The 19,976-nt window shown below is 42.0% G+C and overlaps 1 protein-coding gene across 1 annotated transcript in view; it reads right to left on the reverse strand.

The window, feature by feature from the left end:
* ADCY5 (adenylate cyclase 5) overlaps nt 1-19,976 on the reverse strand; it is a 336,865-nt gene that overhangs the window by 113,156 nt on the left and 203,733 nt on the right. The window lies entirely within an intron of this gene.

The following is a 19,976-nucleotide window of genomic DNA, read 5'->3' on the forward strand; positions in this document are numbered from 1 at the left end:
GGGCTCCCAGAAGGTCCACTAGGGCAGGGGTTGTCAACCTTTTTTTTTCCTGAGGCCCCTTCAACATGCTACAAAAACTCCACGGCCCACCTATGCCACAACAACTGGTTTTCTGCATATAAAAGCCAGAGCCGGCGTTAGGGGGTAGCAAGCAGGGCAACTGCCTGGGGTCCCATGCCACAGGGCCCCCCACAAACCTAAGCTGCTCAGGCGTCAGCTCTTGGTGGTGGGCTCAGGGCCTTGGGCTTCACCCCAGCGATGGGGCTTTGGCTTTCTGCCCTGGGCTCCACTGAGTCTAACGCTGGCCCTGTTTGGTGGACCCTCTGAAACCTGCTCGTGGCCCCCCAGGGGGCCCCAGACCCCTGGTTGAGAACCACTGCACTAGGGGGTGCTGGTACAGCCACATCACTGTAATCTCTTACCAGAGATACAACTGACCAAACTCCTGGCCTGGACAGCACTATGTCGATAGGACAGCTTCTCCCGTTAACACAGCTACCCCCTCTCGGGGAGGTAGGGTACCTATGCTGACAGGAGACGCTCTCTCCCGTCACCACAGGTAGCATCTTCACTAAGCACTACAGCGGTGCAGCTGCACCACTGCACCACCACCGCTGCAAGTGTAGACAAGCCTTCAGCGTATACTGGGCAGAGGAATAGAAATTGAGACAAAGTTTGCTAGTGACTGCATGTCAAACATCTGATGACTGCTGCTTATGTTGTGTGAAATTCAGTTTGTTGGTCTCTGTGGACAGGCATCCACCTCACTAACCCACCAGCATAAGTAGTATTAAAATTTTTGCCCGCCTCAGAGAGGCGAAGGATAAACACACGGGGACTCCGTCCCGCTCCCTAAAGGAGATTCTTGAGCTCAGGGTTAGCGTACATTAGCAGAGCAGTGGAGAGACTTTTGCACAATTGCTTTTGGTGCTGCACCTATTCTGGAGCATATAGGACTTGTGTCACTGGTCCACACTGGGAAGTTGTGTGGTTGTACACCTATGATTGTTGGAATGTAACCTTTTTTTAATCAATATAGTTATACTGGTACAATCCCTAGGATGGATGCAGTTATACCAGTATAAAAGTGGTATATAGTGGTGTGGCTTACTCCACGTCCTGAACGAGAATCACTATGCTGGTATAGAGCAGTAAATCCAACATAACTGCATCCACTCTAGGGGGTGTACCTCTCTAAGCTCCCTTTAAGCTTTGTGGCCGTGCAGCAGGCTATCAAGGGCCACGCAGGCACGCAGCCACAGGGAACTGGAGAGGAGAGAGATTGGGGATTGGCAGGGAGCCAGTTGGGGCATGCAGGGCTGTGGTGGGGAGCCCCAGCCCCTGAGCTGCCATTGCTGGGGAGAGTCGCATCTCCCCCGGACCCAGCCCTGGAGCTGCCGCAGCCAGGGAGAGGTGCTCTCCCACAGCCCCAGGCCTCTCGCCCTGCTGAAGCCCCAGGGCAGCCTACACCCCCAAACCCCTAATCCCCAGCCCCACCCCAGAGCCTACACCCCCAGACAGAGCCCTCACACCCCCGCACTCCAAACCCAACCCTCTGCCCTAGCCCTGAGCTCCCTCCCACACTCCGAACCCTTGGGCCCCACCCCCATCATACATCACCTCCATATTGATGCAAATATCAAAATTCATTCTGCACATGGATGTAAAAAACTAGAGGGACCACTGGTATCACTGTAACTATACCAGTATAGTTAAAGTGGTATAACTTTTTAGTGTAAACGAGACCCAAGGCTATCAATCCAGCACCTTTTAAAAATTTGTTTTTAAGAGCCCCAATAAACATCTATTGGGAAGAATGAAGAAAAAAAAGGCAAGACAGTGTAACACTATTCTGAAATATACTGGTATCCTCTCTGCACAAAATGAAACTTGAAAAACACACGCTAAGCCAAACAGCAGCTGTGGTATTTGATGTTTGCACTGCAGTTTTCTCTATCAAGAAGTGATTCTCTGTTCTGAAGCACCATAACACTCTAGAAGCCCAGGAATGCTTAGCACAGCTAATCCGTTTCTTCTCCGGCACAATGAAGTAACTTTCAGAGCAGCTAATTTCTTAAAGCAACTGCAAAAATAAAAACCAACACAGGCTCAATTGTGGGTGGGCTCAGTGCTAAACAGCAGATGATTCCTATTGAATAACTGCCCTAGTTTTTACAAACAATGCAGTAAACAAAAATAGAAACCCATTTACATACAGATGCTAATAACTTTATTTATAGCGTCACAGCTACAACACAACAAATTGCAACTGCAGCCCAACTTGGAAGCCATTCACTGTAGAAGAGTTTTCCCAATCCATACACCACAGAAAAAATACTGCTTAAGGCAGCAAACAAGACCTTTAAAATGGAACATATGGTACCAGCCAAAATGAACAGTGTTCAAGATATTCCTGAGGCACATATACCCCTCTCAGAGCCCTTCCCTGGTAGTTAACATGAACTGTAGTTAATCAAGTGAGGCTCAGTAATGTTACCACATCCCATTTATCAAGTCACACTGAATTTTCTGGACCTCATGATAACATCCCATAAACATATTTGACTGATGATTCATTTGGAGAGGAGGAGACAGGGATCACTCTAACCCAAGCCAGAAGGTGTCATAAGAAGAGATACATTTGATACTATAGATAAGGAACGTCTTTAACACATTGGTGCTGCCTGGTGCAGGACTCTTGCCAAATTATAACTGGCAGGCATGTAGAGCTGCCAGCTAAGACAGTTTGGGCCTTGTATACCCTTAGGGAAGACACACAGACACACACACTTTTATGTTCTGTGTTTTTATGGGCTTCTTTGCATAGGGAATTAACCTCGGTTTCAGCCATCAGTGTAGCTGTGCTGGTAACAAGTTTCTACTATAGACAGACTAGGAAAACCGCAGTTTGCCCTAATGCAGCTTACCTCGTTTTCAAGCGAAGGTAACTTCCAATGATTCAAATCAGGGCTTTCCTTGTCTGCAATATATGTAGCCACACCAGTGGCTGAAATTGAAGCTCATTCCCAATACAGACAAGGGTGATAATTGTAAAAAAGAGCTAATCCTCAATTCAAAGTGTGAGAACATCTCTCCCTTGTTACTAAAACATAATTACTTTGCAATGTACTTATCAGAGGCAGCAAGGTCTAGTGGTTAGAACATGTGAGGGGGAGCAGGAACTTCTGAGTTCTAATCCATCTCTCCTGAGTTCTAATCTGCTTCTCCTACTGAGTCACTAATTAACATTAGACAAATCACCATCACATCGTCTGTCTCTCCCTTTCCCCATCCACAAAATGGAGATAATTCTTACTACCTCTCAGGGGGGTTAATATTAGCATGGTGTTTTGAAAGTGTAAAATGCTAAAACACATATCCAGGAAATATTTTCCTGCTCTCTAAATGACAGTATCCTAACAAAATGACATAGGATTTTTTATTCAATTATCTGTAATAATATAAATTCAGTATTTGACACAGGTTAATTGAAAAACTACAAAGCTATGAGATATGATCCATGAACAACCAATGTCAAATACTCTTTAGGTTTTTACTAGGAGCTCTATCAGGGCTTACTATTAGTAGAAATAGTTTTTCTAGGTCTTTAGGGAGAATAATCCAAAAGCACGTGAAGGAACACAAAAGAAGAATTAAATAAACCACATAAGAGCTTTAATTTTATTTATATATTTAAGCAAAACACAGTGATCTAATAAACACTAATGAAAGTGCTAGTCAGGGATTTAATAAGCACTGAATCTTATCTTTTCCAACTGATCATATGGAGACCAAAGACTAAAAGTAAGGCTATAGCCACATGAATCCCAGAGTGTTTAATTACAATAGAATCTAGAGCTAAGCATTTTACCTGACTCATCACAGCCTCCACGTTTATCATCTAAAGGTGGCATTTTGAATACATTACTCAACAAAGAAGATCTTTTTGTACTTCCACAGCTTTTTGTTATTCCAGTTTCCAAGCACTAACTGAATAACATTTTGAAGACTAACCAAATGAAAGATGGAGAGATTCCAATGGTTCTAATTTGATGTGACTACAGCACAAGAAAGATGCCAAGCATAACAAATAAAGCATGTGAGGCCTTTATTTAATGAGAAATATTTTGCGATGAAAATTAGTAGCAAATGCGCGTTACACTAGCTCTGTAGGCTACTGTTAGGATGTCATCAATGCAGAATCTGAGCACCTGGCAGCAATTATATTCACATGAGTAGCTTAACACACCAGACCAGAGGTAGGCAGGATTAGTGATTACAAATTTTACTTTTTAAATAGTGTAGTCAAGGGTTGGGGAGGGATGAGGCATGTGTGCACTGGAATGGAACATGAATGTGAGCAAATGCATGGGAATGCTATGTCTAAGGGATGATTCTTATATTTTGTCCTGAAGATGGTCAGATTCATAACCATCCTCACTTCTGAAAGCAAGTTCCACAGTCATGGGCCAGTGCTGAAAAAAATCAGTCTCCCGCTATCACTTCTACTCCCCTTACACTATCTGTTGAGTTTTTCATCATCTTTGAGGATGGCAGCCACCTCGGCAGGCTGTGTTGCTCAAGGAGGGGAAGATGATGTGATATTCAATGAGTAGGCAGCTCAGTCATCTGAGCACTGGAGTGATGTGCTCCAATTTATATTTGTCAGCAGGCAGACATTTTCGTTCTGCTCCAGCTGCAGTTTCTTTAGTGACTGCGGACTCCCTCCTGAGTAATGTGAGCGGAGATAGCTGAGCTGGAGCTGATGAATGTATGGATTGCAATGATCACTCCAGGTTTGTGGAGTATGGCAGGTTGGAAAGTCTTCTAGCCATCTGAAGGTGGGTTCTTGTTGCTGTTATTTAGATATCTATTTTCAGAGAGAAATCCAGAACTATTCCTAAAATGTACACCATTTTGACAATGAGTGGGCAGATACTCTTTTTCTGAGGATGATTGGTCTAATCCTTAAAAGTGCTAAACCACTATCCCCACTGTGTTTCCTAGGTCCCTCTTTGTCTCCACTTAGTTGTCGTTACTCTAGTGTAATGACTGTTGATTATTATTTCTTTAATCTTTTAGAGCATATTATTCAGGGCTTGCCTATGCAGTCAGCATATAGCAAGCTGGGATGGAAATCTACAGTGCTCTAGCCCACCGCACAATAACTGGCCATGTAGAGCCTGCCACCATGCACTAAAAGTTCCATCATGTGCTTTGTGTATTGCAGCAGTATTCAAAAGTGCGATTCAGAACTTTTAGCGTGTGGTGGCAAAGTCCACATGGCAACATAGTGCACAGCAGGCTACAGAGCTGTAGATTTACACTGGCTTGCTATGCATTACGAGTCCGTGTGGACAAGCTGTTAGTTCTCATTCTACTGTACCTCAAAAAACATCCTTCCAATGAACACAAACTGACAAATAACATTTTTGGAGATCACACAACTGCAGTTCCAGACCTTGCATGCTATTGTGACCTGCACTGGATGTGCCATGTTTGTCTTTCTTCCACAGGACAGAAGCGACTTTGTGTGTACAAAGTGCAAGCTGGTCTCCATCCTGGAAGAGAAGATTGAAGGTCTGGAGCAACAGATAATGACCCTGCGTTGCATACGAGAAACAGAGGATTTTCTGGACAAAAGTCAGGATATGCTTCTACGGGCACAAAGCTCTAAAGATTTAGAGCAGGTTGCACAGCGGAGCCAAGAGGCCAGTGAAGAAGCTTGGCAACATGTGACCTCCAGAAGAAGAAGGGGGAATGTCCGGGTTCCAGCAACGCGGACACAGGTAACTAACTGCTTTCATGTTCTCTCCACAGGTACCATTGCGGAGAGTGGACCAGATGATATGTCTGGGGGGAGAAAGCAGAAGGAGACTCCGCTGGTTGGAAGGCATGAGATGCGCTGTCCTGAGATGGGGGGTTCCACGACCACCACTCCCAAGAGAAGGAGGCGGGTGGTGGTGGTCGGGGACTCTCTCCTCCAGGGGACTGAGTCATCTATCTGCCGCCCTGACCGGGAAAACCGAGAAGTCTGCTGCTTGCCGGGGGCTAAAATTCGCGATGTGACGGAGAGATTGCCGAGACTCATCAAGCCCTCTGATCGCTACCCCTTCCTGCTTCTCCATGTGCACCAATGATACTGCCAAGAATGACCTTGAGCAGATCACTGCAGACTACATGGCTCTGGGAAGAAGGATAAAGGAGTTTGAGGCGCAGGTGGTGTTCTCGTCCATCCTCCCCGTGGAAGGAAAAGGCCTGGGCAGGGACCACCGAATAGTGGAAGTCAACAAATGGCTACACAGGTTGTGTTGGAGAGAAGGCTTTGGATTCTTTGACCATGGGATGGTGTTCCATGAAGGAGGAGTGCTGGGCAGAGACGGGCTCCACCTTACGAAGAGAGGGAAGAGCATCTTTGCGAGCAGGCTAGCTAACCTAGTGAGGAGGGCTTTAAACTAGGTTCACCGGGGGAAGGAGACCAAAGCCCTGAGGTAAGTGGGAAAGCGGGATACTGGGAGGAAGCACAGGCAGGAATGTCTGTGAGGGGAGGGCTCCTGCCTCATACTGAGAATGAGGGGCGATCAGCAGGTTATCTCAAGTGCTTATATACGAATGCACAAAGCCTTGGAAACAAGCAGGGAGAACTGGAGGTCCTGGTGATGTCAAGGAATTATGACATGATTGGAATAACAGAGACTTGGTGGGATAACTCACATGACTGGAGTACTGTCATGGATGGTTATAAACTGTTCAGGAAGGACAGGCAGGGCAGAAAAGGTGGGGGAGTAGAACTGTATGTAAGGGAGCAGTATGACTGCTCAGAGCTCCGGTACGATACTGCAGAAAAACCTGAGTGTCTCTGGATTAAGTTTAGAAGTGTGAGCAACAGGAGTGATGTAGTGGTGGGAGTCTGCTATAGACCACCGGACCAGGGGGATGAGGTGGATGAGGCTTTCTTCCGGCAGCTCGCGGAAGCTACTAGATCGCATGCCCTGGTTCTCATGGGTGACTTTAATTTTCCTGATATCTGCTGGGAGAGCAGTACAGCGGTGCATAGACAATCCAGGAAGTTTTTGGAAAGCGTAGGGGACAATTTCCTGGTGCAAGTGCTAGAGGAGCCAACTGGAGGGGGAGCTTTTCTTGACCTGCTGCTCACAAACCGGGAAGAATTAGTAGGGGAAGCAAAAGTGGATGGGAATCTGGGATGCAGTGACCATGAGTTGGTTGAGTTCAGGATCCTGACACAGGGAAGAAAGGTAAGCAGCAGGATACGGACCCTGGACTTCAGGAAAGCAGACTTCGACTCCCTCAGGGAACGGATGGGTAGGATCCCCTGGGGGACTAACATGAAGGGGAAAGGAGTCCAGGAGAGCTGGCTGTATTTCAAGGAATCCCTGTTGAGGTTACAGGGACAAACCATCCCGATGTGTCGAAAGAATTGTAAATATGGCAGGTGACCAGCTTGGCTTAACGGTGAAATCCTAGCGGATCTTAAGCTCAACTAGATAGTACTGTCTTTGGTTAACTTTCAATGGGTCTTTTGAGGTATAACTTTAGCTACTGGAGAGCTCAGTTTTAGTCCCTAGTAGTACAGTTTAAACATATTAGGACACATTTTACATGCCTCATTCAATCCTTATTCTGGCATTATGCCATGGAGACTAATGGGAAGCAGAAAGGGAATCTCCCTAGTTGGTTAATTAGCACCCTTTGAGATTTGCCTGGATCTATTTTTAGGGTGATCAGAAAATGAGACCTGCATTATTTTGCAAATTAATTTATTCGTAAGTCTGAAGAAGAAATTGACTCTAAATAACCTTGGTGAGCTAAAACACTCCTCTGTAAACTTCTATGAGAATCTTTTCATTATTCTCTCTAATTCTCTATCCACAGTATTTCATCATTAAAACATCTAGCACTCTCCTATCCATCACCCTGGGGACTTCACAGACCCCTGTGTAAATCTGGAATAGCAGGGTGTGAATTATACATCACAAGTGCATCCTATTTGTGGCTAGACTGCTGGGGGGCTGCAGATCTGCAGTCGCCTGGTATTCTGTACTTTTTGGTTGTTGTCTTCATTACCACACAAATGTTTAAGTAATGCACTCCAACAGGGTGCCTTACAGCTGATTATTTTGCTATTTTGTTCTTTAGAGTATAGATGACTCCTTTGTCCCCTTTGAAGACCTTAGGAGTTGCCAGCAGTAGTCAAGATCACAGCACAAGATACAGCTCTAATACACAAAAAGAAAAGGAGTACTTGTGGCTTAGAGACTAACAAATTTATTTGAGCATAGGCTTTCGTGAGCTACAGCTCACTTCATCGGATGTATTCAGCGGACACACATACACACACCTCTGTAGCCTCTCAGATGAAAACTGTAAGCAAGTTACCATGTGTTTGGTCTTCTATTATTATATTAAGATGAGCAGCTATGTTTGTATATATGTGTCAACTGCTCTTGGTGCAGTCTCTCTAGGGGTCCCAGCTTTCTCCTAACAGGTCCCCTTCAATTCATCTACAATTATACCAGTCTATAACCCCTTAACCTCAGTCGAGTCTATGAACCCTTAAGCTCCCAGGCTTGCCATCTTCTTTTGTTCCCCTGTCAGTTTCTCAGACATAATCTGGAGTGGGGCTGTTGGCCCTCTGCTGTTCCAGGGCTTCCTGCCTTCTTTTCCCTCGCTGTTCTCCTGGGCCCCCCTGTATAGCTGGGATTGTTCCTTATTGGTTACAGCTGTAGGCACATGTGTCCATGACAGACAGTTCTGGCCGCTGCATGGGGTCTGATCAGTCTGACTGGCAGTAAGCAGGGAAGATGCTCCTCACCCATCTGCCTATGCTCAGTGTGGGGTTTGTAAACCCCATTACAGCAGGTACGTAGAGAAGAATTCGATGAACTGCTATAAAATTGCAGACTAAATACTACTTTGAAGTGTCCTCTTTGATCCTATGTTTCCCATCACTTTTAAGCCAATTTTAGATCAGCTACTATGAGTAGTGTAAATACACAGGCAGATTTTAGATTTAATATATCTTTTCCCAGAAGACTCTTGTTTGCTCCATCACATGCCTCAGAGAAATCATGAGTGGACAGGATGACTCAGGCAGTTAGGAGAAAGCTAGAGTTTTTCAATAATTGGTGCAAATTGAACTTCAAGTCTACAGACTGAAACAGCAGGCACAGCCCCTCTACAACAGTTGTGTACTGTCACTGGATCCACATAGACCTGAATATGCAGCCTCTCCCTGGCCTATTCACAAGGTAGCCTTCCAGTTCAGCATAGGCCCCCCCACATAGGAGTGCACAACCACCACAAAGAACCCAAGAGGTCTGCCCTGAAGAACCAGATGTATTGGCACTGGGTTTGAGGAGGCAAAATGATCTCTCGCAACAAGAACATAGCAATCCCATGCTTCTCCCTCTGGGGAGATGCAAACAACATGATAAATATGTAATCCTGTTGCTTAATGCCCTACTGGAAGGCGCTCAGATACTACAATGATAAGCACAGTATAAAAACCTACATTGACTAGATGAGAATCCCCTAAAAGAAAGGCTGCAGAATACTAGTACCCTTGTTATCCTTTCAGCACTCCGCCATCTCATCTGGTATGAAGAAAACCAGAAAGGAAACCAAAGTTGTGCACTGGTCTGTGACTGATATGGAGAGTATCGCACGGAATCCAGACACGTTTAACACCTGCTGCTGGGCCTGCTCCTGACTGACGTAAGACTCCCATGTTTTCAACTATAAACCATCATCTTTACACAAGCTGACAGAGTTGGGAGACTGAAGGAAGAGGAGGGACTGGGCAGCAGATATTCAAACACTTACTGGCGCAGCCTCACCCCAGTGACGATGCTTTCCGTGGAAACAGTAGCTACATTAACATTGGCCGAGATGATGGGTTATTTTTGGAATCACTGAAAATATCCAGGGAGTGACTATTACACATTCACTCTATGGTATTTTTATTTATTGAAGATGGTAAAATTAAACCCACTTCTACTTAGCTTCAACTGCCTTAAGAAGAAAATACGGAAATAAAAATCCAGATGAGCTATTGACTAACAACAGCCAGATGACAAACCTATCTATAGATAGAATGCACCAATTTGAACCGGACATAATAGAATATGCCCCATTATAAACTCATTCAGTTTCAAAAGAAGGGTGTTGTAATTTAGCAACCCAGAAAATCAAGAGCTAAATCTACATATGCCACCAAGAAAATACCTTTAATTAGCAAGCCGAGTTGACAGACTATTGCATTAACATCAATGTAACCATTTAAAGTTATACTATGGGAATCTATCCACTAGCTGCAATTAGAACCAAGCTGTGTGACATAGTGTTTGGACTGATATCGCCTTTAAAAGAAGAAGCATTTAGGCTTGAGGGGAAAAAACAGATACCTAGAAAATTTTAATTGTACTTTGAGACTAGAAGAAAATCTGAGATCTGTAGCAATTTTAGTTGAAGATTATTATCCAAAAGTAATAATTTGCAATTATGTAGTGCCTTACATTTTAGGATCTCAAAGAACTGTACAAACAATTAGCTAAGGACCACACTTTACCTGTGAAGTAAGTGATTGTTATATCCATTTTACAGAGGAGTCATACAAAGGGTAAATCAGCGGCAAAACTGCTATTAGAAGCCAAGAACCCTGATTCTCAGTCGAACATTACTGATTTTCTCTAATTGAAAACATGTTTAATCATAATTAAGGTGGGGTTTTTTTAAGTTTTGATGCTAGAACATAATTGAATTGGAAAGGTAGTTAAACATGTTTCTCATTTACAGCGCCTACAGAGAGTGGAATCCATTGTTTTATTTCTGCAAACAGTATAATCCAAGTTGTCAAGCTATTTTAAACAATTTACAACATCAGGTTAATCTTGTTCAGTATACAATTCACAAGAATTACATAAAGAGGAAATTGTCACTTTCACCATGCCTGGATACCATCTCTAAAATAAATTTTGTTAAACAGTTCATCAGAAGAATTTAAGTGACACTGCCAACCTTTATTCTTTTACAGACGACATCTGAACTCTGTTCTCTAGTACTGAGATTACTATATTTGGCTAAACCTAGATATCATTAAGCCATTATCATGGCAATGGGTTACTATAAATAGCAAAGGCAACACTGCACTTTTAAATTTCCACCTGGAAAATATCAGCTCAGCATCATAATCCATGCATATTTTAGTGCTTTTAGATCAGCTATTATCTCATTCAAGATAAAAACAAACTGATTTAATTGCACAATTCACCTTGTTGTTTACCCCCCCCCCAAAAGTGACTGGTATGGTCTTGGGAACTCCTTTCCTGATTATATTTGACAATGGCTTTATATTTAACACACAGACGTGGGAAAGGTCAAGTCATTCTATAAGGTTCTGTATTTGTCAAAGATAATTCTCATACAATAACTCAGGGAGGAAGAATGTTAGTCTCGCTATAAAAGCTCATAAAACCTGCTCATTTACATTGCAGTAGAATATATTAACCCAAAATATCTTTTCATCTTGACTACCACCATCACTCCAAATATACTTTAACAGAGGAGAGTCTGGAAAAGTAACTTGCTGCCAAAATTGACAGGAAATCATATTTTCATTGTGGATAAATTAATCTCTGAACTTTACTTTCCATAACAATGAACAGAAGACTATGAACTCATTCCCAGGAAGTCCTGAATAAGGTTCTGAACAGACTTTCTTTTATCCACTCAGGTTAGAGGAACCACTTTACTTCTTCATGAAAATCCTATATATTGGACACATACATATGCCCTAAGAAATATATTTTATTTACATATTGTATCAAACAGGATAATGTGAGTACCACTACACTGTAATGTATTGAATCCGCATTGTTCAGCTGTGTTTCTAGGCCCTAGGCAACAGCTACAGAAGATTTCTCTTGTACATACTTTTAATACAATGCATGTGTAACCTACACACCTTCTGGGTGTGGTGTTCTATCTCATCTCGTGGCACAGAAACCACTTAGAGAAAGAGATAGCTAAAATGAGTCTGCTCTACAGCCTTAGCTAACAGCCAGCTGGTTTTTAGCACATGCCATAGAGGCTCATGCACGAAACTCCAGAGGTCCCGGGTTCGATCCCACATGCCCACGACCAGGGTCTGTTGGCGTTACAAGTTGGGGCTCGTCTGGGATTTCAGCTGGGAAGTCTATGAAGCTCGGGACATGCTTCCTCAGCTAGGGGAAATATGTAACCCACACACCTTCTGGGTGTGGTGTTCTGTCCCATTTAATGGCACTGAGACCACATAAAGAGAGACATAAAATGAGTCTGCTAACAGCCACTTGGCTTTTAGCTTGTCCTGTAACGGCTCATGCACTAAGCTCCAGAGGTCCCCAGTTCCATCCTGCCCGACGACCAGGGTCTGTCGGTGTTACACATGCATAGGGAAATTATCTAAAATACCTGGAAAAAATCATGGGAAAATTAGTCTCATCTCTTCATTTCTAGGAAAATTATTCTCAGACACTTGGAAGGACAATAATGGTTCACTTGTGAAAGTTGTATTCCTTACAGAATCATGGTACTATTATATGACAGGTTAGTTTCTGGAAAGGTGGACAAACTGAATATTTTTGTGAAAAAGCCACACCCATCTGGGAGGAGATATTAAGATTAGCAGAAGAAACATGACTACAAATAACTAAAAACATCAACAGTCAATAACACTTAGAAAGGGATGTGATAGGTTTCCATGTTGAGCATCATTGCAAAACAGATAGAGTAACTTCCCACAACAGTTTACAAGACAGCGTTTTCCATTAGAAGACAATTTTCCTACTAAGTAAAATTAAAGATGGGTCCTCAACAAAATCCCAGATCCAGTCATCTTTAGAGAATTTGAAGACTATCTGGATCTGAATTCAGCAAACGGCTCCTCTCTCTCTCTGTAACATGACAAAACAAAAGCTTGGCTTCCAAATATCCTCAAAACTTTAGGTGATCATAAGCCAAATTTTGCATCCTGAGCCCATCCTTCATGAAAATTCATAAACAACTTATATATATATTTTATATTTCTGAAACCCTAAAGTTGCTTGCAGGATTTCTAGGTATGGTAACACACTATTGCACTTGTAGTTCTCTTTTAATTCTGTTCACTCTATCTTGTAAATATCAATTAAAAAATGCATATGCTTCAAGCACACACCAAAAATGCGTGAGGCAGCAGCCAGGCAGACAACTGACACAGAATGCGCTGCAAAACTGTGAAGGATTAGGAGAATTTCTGGGTAAGGATACCAGGTAAAAGCCTTTTTTTCTTCAGGTTCTTCACAAGGTGCACATGGAGCAGACAGGACCTGGAAGCTCATAAGGGCTTCATCCAAGAGACCTAAACACAGAGACTTCAGGGAGCTCAATATACCTGCTTCAGAAGGTCAAAAGGCTGAGCTGAATCTGCTCAGATCAAACCTATGGTTGCAGTCAGCTGCATTACTTCCACAATGATTATCAGATCACTTTGCCTTCCCTATCTATGAAGCATTAGTAGAATGACTGTTCTCAGAGGCTGGATATTACAGGAATAATCCTAAAATCATCTTTGAATCAATAAATGCAAATGTAAACCAAAACACAGTAGACAACAAGATCAGCCTCTTTTAGCTAATATGAGAGATCACTAGAAGAGTTTTGTTAGGAGAATGATTTACAAAATTCAAGTGAAAACAATAAATAAATAAATAAACAAACAAACTTTTGCCACTTCTATTAACTAGGAAGGAAATGTTTCTGTTCATTAATCATCAACAGGAAGCCACATTCAATGGGCAGGCACAGACCCCTGCACTGATTTAACATGTTTCTGAATTGCCTTGACACCATGACCTTTCTCTAATATAGAACTTAGATCTTTTTACTTTTTAAAACACTGAAAAACAAACAAGACTGGTTGGATTTTTCCAACCTCAAACAAAAAGCTTTCCTTGACTGTTGCACAGATTAAAGGGAAAAGCATGCCTGCTAATTTTCAGTTACATTCCTTTATTTATTTGATTTGCACACTGCGCCCACCAACAAGGTTCTAGGTACACATATAGGCTTTAAAAAGGTCCCACAGTAAAGAATAATTCCCAGTAGAGAAGGTTTTACTGAGCCCACTCAAGGCAATGGACTTCATGCCTGACTCCTAGAGTAAAAGGAGTCATTTGTTCCAAATCACATCTCCTTTTCCCGTACTCTTACTTATTTTTTCATTTCTTCTCAGGTAGAGGAGATGTACTAATTCTAAAGTCATTTGCCCTTTGCTTTCAATAAGGCCATGTCTAGGCTAGGAAAAATAGACTGAGTTTGAAAAGGAATTACATAGCACATTTTAGGCCCCAATTCAGCAAAATACTTGAGCACCTACTTAACTTCAAATGTATACTGAAGTCCCATTGACTTCAACTGGCACTTAAAACCTGTTTACTCTAGTGTTCAAAACAGGGGTCTCAAACTCCGTTTACCGAAAGGCCAGTGCCAGTCCCCAAATCCTCCCAGCAGGCCAATAACGTCACTGAAGGTGGTGTTCAGAAAAGAAAACGTCTATATTGTATTTTTTATTTCAAATTTCTTAGAAATAATAAAACTGTCATACAACTTTATACAATTATTTGCCTGCCAGAGAGTTTTTAGTGTTTGCCAGACACCTGGCAATGCTTCAGTTCTGTCAGTCTGTTGATGTTTGGCCTCAGTGACTGAGCAGTTGAAACCTTCAGGATTGCACCAAGGTGGGCATCAGAGAGTTGTGTTCGGTATTTTGACTTGTTTATATTCATTGTGGAAAAAAGTGATGCTGCCTCACTGGCTGACTCCGCCCGGCAACTAATGATGCTGCCTCACTGGCTGACTCTGCCCAGCAACTAATGATGGTATCTCTGTCCCTCTCCTCCAGCCAATGGGAGCTGCAGGGGGTGGCGCCTGCAGCAGACATTGCCGGCAGCATGTCTGCATGCGTCTCTTCTCCAGAGGCCGCAGTGGGGAGGTTCTGGGCCACAGATGGCCCGCGGGCCGGGACTTTGAGACTCCTGGTTTAAAACATATTAATTAAGGCATCAATTCAGCAAAGCACTTAAGCATATGCTTTTAACACTCACTCTCTCTTTTTTTCTTTTAAAGTGTTAGCTGGTTGAGGAAATATCTAGGCCCCCTTCTCGCTTCGACCACAACCAGCTAACATGTTTTCAAGAGGCATGAAGCCCAATATAATCTAGTGTCTAAAGAGGTGTTAGTTAAAACATGCTAGCTAGCATGCTTAAAACAAAACCTATTTTTCCTGTCTAGACATGGCCTAACATATAGAATCCTTCACCTTTATTCATATTGATTAACAAAAGTAAATGTGGCAGAATGTACTCCAAAATTCTTAAGGGATTTGATTTGGGCACTTGATACTTATTTTGTACCTTTGCATTTTCTAGTTACTCTCTTTTGCTGATAGTGCTTAGGCTGGAGTCAAAGCCCACTGAATTGACTGATGGTCTTTCCATTGATTTCAATGGGCTTTGGATAAGGTCCTTGATATTCTACTGAACATGGAGGAGGCAAGGTCCATGACCAGAAGAGTTTACCATCTAAAATGTTTGATCCTACAAGGTGTCGAGTGCCTTCAACTCAGCACCTTTCAGGAATTTACTCTGAGCATTGGCCTGCTAAACCCAGGGTTGTGAGTTCAATCCTTGAGGGGGCCATTTAGGGATCTGGGGCAAAAATTGGGGATTGGTCCTGCTTTGAGCAGGGGGTTGGACTAGATGACCTCCTGAGGTCCCTTCCAACCCTGATATTCTATGATTCTATGACTCAACGAGAGGGGCAAAGTGAAGGATATCTTTGGAATGTGCCATGTTATATTTTTACATATGTATATCTATTTAAAGGATCAAGCTGTTAGGATATTTGAATATTTATCAACTTGTCTATATTTGTCTACTTCTATACTTCAATATGCTTCCTAGAGACTAAGGCCAGGAAGACCACTGTGATCATCATCTAGCCTTACTTCCTGGACAACACAGACCATAGAACTTCCCGGAAATAATTCCTTTTTGAACTAGAGCAGCTCTTTTAGAAAAAACATCCCATCTTGATGTTAAACTTGCCAGTACTGGAGAATCCACCACAACTCTTGATAAATTGTTCCAGGGGTTAATTCCCCTCATTCTTAAACATTTGCAACCTTATTTCCAGTCTGAATTTGTGTAGTTTCAACTTCCAGTCAATGAATCTTGTTTTACCTTTATCTTCTCTTGGCCCTGGCTGGGATGATTTAACTGGGAATTGGTCCTGCTTCGAGCAGGGGGTTGGACTAGATGACCTTCAGGGGTCCCTTCCAACCCTGATATTCTATGATTCTATGATTCTGTCAAAGTGAAGAGTCCATTATCAAACAAGGTTCCTCATGGAGATACTTATAGACTTACCCCTTAACCGTCTCTTCATCACTTAAATAAATTGAGCTCCTTAAGTCTATCACTACAAAGTATGTTTTACAGGCCTTTAATCTTTCTCATGGTTCTTCTCTGAATTTTCTCCAATCCTTCTTGGACATGGTATTCCAGCAGCAGTTGCATCAGTGCCAGCTAGAGAGGTAAAATAAACTCTCCACTCCTCAAGATTCCTTTGTTTATGCATCCAAGGATTGCCACAATGTCGCACGGAGAGCTCATGTTCAGCTGATTATCCACCAGAGCCCCCATATCTTTTTCAGATTCACTGTTTCCCAGGATAGAGTCTCCAATTCTGTAAATATGGCCTATACTCTTCATTCCAAGATGTATATATTTATATTTGGCCTTATTAAAATACATATTGTTGCTTGTGTCCAGCTTACCAAGCAATCCAGACGACTCTGTGTCAGTGACCTGTCCTCTTCATTATTCACCACTTCCCCAATCTTTATGTTCTCTGCAGACTCTATCTGCGATGATTTTGTGTTTTCATATGCCTTGGGCTGTGGGTTTTTTTTGGATTGTAATGTTCTTTGGTATGCATGTTTCACCTTTAATGTTACTTAGCAACCTTGGTTAAAAACATAATAAAAGGTTTTATCTGTTTATACCAACGGTTCCTTCACTGGATTTTGTCATCTCTGTTACTATTTCTCTCCCGCTATTGGTCATCAACTTGAGGTCACATTTGACTATCAATTCTTCTCTTTCAGCTCAAACTCCCCCTCTAAAATTGTTGATTCATGTATATAACCTGGCATCTTAAACAACTTTTAGATTCTCGTTTATTGGTTTGTGACTCTGATCTTGCAAGTCTTACTTTAAATTCTCTATCTGTCAATGCTGCATCAAACCCAATGTGTATCAGCTACAAATTATTCAGATTATCCTACAGTGCCTCCGTGGATTTCTGTAATATTCCATTTAGTCTAACCCTTATCTTGTGGGCATTCGAGACAGAGGGACAGAGCGTTGAAGCAACATGACATTCAGCATGATAAAATAAGTGTCTCTAAGCCTTGGGAACTACACATGTCCCTCTGTCTCGAATGCCCGCAAGATAAGAGTTAGACGAAATGGAATATTACAGAAATCCATGGAGGCACTGTAGGATAATCTGAATAATTTGTAGCTGATACACATTGGGTTTTGATGCAGCATTGACAGAGAATTTAAAATAAGACTTGCAAGATCAAATACCACAATACTCTATCTGAACTGAGGGGGGCTCATTTTGCATGGGGGAAGAATTGCCTTGAGACCCTTCTTCATAATACATAGACCAAAAAGGGAAGAAAACAATCAGGAAAAAAATGGAACAATCTTCTAAACCCCTCTAATAGCAGCTGCAATAACATCTGTAATTACTTCTTGTACAAGTTTCAAATCACTAAGAGCAAACTGTATATTAAGTCAGCTATTCTCTGTTTCTAGCTTTGTTAACTTGTTGCCTAGAGACCCTCAAGAAACTCTAATAAGGTTTCTGCATTTCATATCAAAGACATGATCCATGGATTGAGGGTGACCTCTGTTTTGAATCCAATTCCTGGTTGGATGTTAAGGCGGTGCATATCTCTTATAGCACCTCTTACTCAAGGACTAGCAAGTATCTCCTTTGAATCTGTTAGTGTCTCATCTCATTTGACATAAGCTATTACACCTCCTCAGCTGAAGAAGTCATCATATTAAGTATGATTTATCTGAAAAATTCTAATCAGATTTTAAAGTTGAAGAGAGAACTATTAGCATTATATAATTTCAAGTGTAATGATTATATTTATTTGCTCATTGTGACCCTATCAATTACTAGTGGAACTCAGTATTCTATTTGTGGAACTCAGTATTCTATTTTATCCTTTAACTCTGGTAGAATTTAGTTTTGATTGTTCGTTAAAGAAGAGTCTGTACTGAAGATAAAATATCTGGGGGAAAAGTGTATCTCAGCCCAACTTTATGTTATATGGTTTCAATGAAATAAGGATGAAACAACAGTTAAGCTTGCTCCCAGTTATTTGAGGAAGGTTTCTATAATGTCCAACAAAATTTCAGATGAAGTATTGTCCTAAAAAGACAATCAAATCTTCATAAAGATGATTTTATTTGCATGTCCTCTATTCCAAATCCAGGAATTGCAACATCACATAAAGCTGGTTGGATACTACCCAATATGATGATATGTGGTTGTCCTGTATTACTTTCTCTAGTACAGGAGTTCTCAAACTGGGGATTGGGACCCCTCAGGGGGTCGCAAGGTTATTACAGGGAGGGTCACGAGCTGTCAGCCTCCACCCAAACCCTGCTTTGCCTCCAGCATTTATAATGGTGTTAAATATATAAAAAAGTGTTTTTAATTTATAAGGGGGGGGGGTCGCACTCAGAGGCTTGCTATGTGAAAGGGGTCACCAGTACAAAAATTTGAGAACCACTGCTCTAGTACAACTAGTCACATGCTATTCAAATATCAAGCCAACTTTTAGGTACTGAGAAGAAGTCATTTTTCTTCAAGAGAAATTGTGACCACCATCCGATCACGCTGAAGTTACAAACTCTTCCCAAACAAATTGAATAGGAAAAAATGAAACCTGTCATAAAGAATGCGGTGGCTCATGTTGTTACAAGTACTCTTTTGATGTAATATACTGTCTCTGATTTAAAATCACTACACCAGTTACCATAAAAATCTGCATTCACTTCAAAGCTGTATAATTTACTTTTACATCATTAAAGGTTGTAGCCTTTCATAGCTGATTAAATTTTTGTCTTACATCCTACCCATGCATGGATATCAGAGTTACCGACCATTTGATATGTCCAGGTTACAATCAAAAACAGAGGCCTGATCTAAGCCCATCAAATTCAATGGAAAGTCTCCCACTGATTTCATTGGGCTTTCCACATGAATAGTCCATAACACTGCCATTTGTTGCCATTTTCTAGTCACCTGTTATGCTTTTTTACAGCTACAGACACATCAGACTGTCGTTGCTTTCAACTGCTTTGACAAGTCTCAATAGGTTAAATGTGTTTTACTGCCTCGAATCAAAGAATGGGACTGCAAGTTCTTTGGGGCAGGGACTGCCTCTGTGTTCTGTATTTGTACAGAACCTAGCACAACCACTAGGGGCTGCCAGGTGCCGTGGTAACACAAATAATAATAAATTACTAATCACAGAAGGATAGTACATAAATTAGAGACACAGTAAACCTATTTTAATTGTATTTGTTGGTTACCAAGTATCAGGTTATAAATTGCGTTGGATACCAAACACAAATCAGGGTAGTAAAGCACGTCACACAAGTTGTTGAGAAAAACTCAACAACTCATTTGAGTCTCATTTGAGTAACAGATATAATCTACCCTGTGGGGCATTGATGAGAGGGAAGGGAAAGCTTTCTTCCCTAAAGAAAAGGAGTACTTGTGGCACCCACGGCTGCTACTCTGAAACCTTTCTTCCCTAGTTTATCTAGTGCCATGGCTGGAGG

The sequence above is a fragment of the Eretmochelys imbricata genome, chromosome 11 (genome assembly GCF_965152235.1).
Source record: "Eretmochelys imbricata isolate rEreImb1 chromosome 11, rEreImb1.hap1, whole genome shotgun sequence".
Taxonomy (NCBI): Eukaryota; Metazoa; Chordata; order Testudines; family Cheloniidae; genus Eretmochelys; species Eretmochelys imbricata.